Source organism: Myotis davidii, unplaced genomic scaffold, assembly GCF_000327345.1.
Source record: "Myotis davidii unplaced genomic scaffold, ASM32734v1 scaffold249, whole genome shotgun sequence".
NCBI classification, from domain to species: Eukaryota; Metazoa; Chordata; class Mammalia; order Chiroptera; family Vespertilionidae; genus Myotis; species Myotis davidii.
Window position 1 is genome coordinate 314,331 of NW_006300367.1, and position 647 is coordinate 314,977.

Here is a 647-nt window from a genome sequence, read left to right on the forward strand (position 1 = left end):
TGCATATAAAGATGTGTGTATATCATAAATAATTTGTTCAAATATGTTTATTGAAGAAGAATTTCACTTAATTTCTGGGTATAGAAACATGTTCTATGAATTATCAAAACCAGTAAGAGAATGGACAATGTGAAGTCACTTGACAGTTTCTCTACCTGGTGATCTTTCTTTATTCCATCTCATAGTTTCAAACTCTTTTTCTCTTCTATGTCTCAGTGCATTATTATTTTCTCGGAAGGAAAAATCAAATTTTTAGCTCTGTAGAATGAAAGTTTTGCTCTTTTTCTTTAATGAGGACTTCACTAAGTAGGGCAAGGAATTTGGAACAGAAGAGGACATTCCTGTAGCACACAAAATACCAATACTTGTGCTGCTACTCATCTGGGCATGAGAAAGACCAGGGTCATTTTGCTGATTTCATGTGGAAGACAAAAATTCCAGGACTGGTATTACACTCTGTCCAGATGAACTTCCTGTCCAGATCAACTAGTAGTGACTACCAACTTTATATGTCTATAGTGGGCTTATTTACATAATTACCTGTAAATATATAATAAGTCCAAAAGGTAGGAATCATTATTCCCATTTGAATGAAGCATAGCTCTCTCTTAGCAATGTTAAATGCAATGGTACAGGTCCTTCTCCAA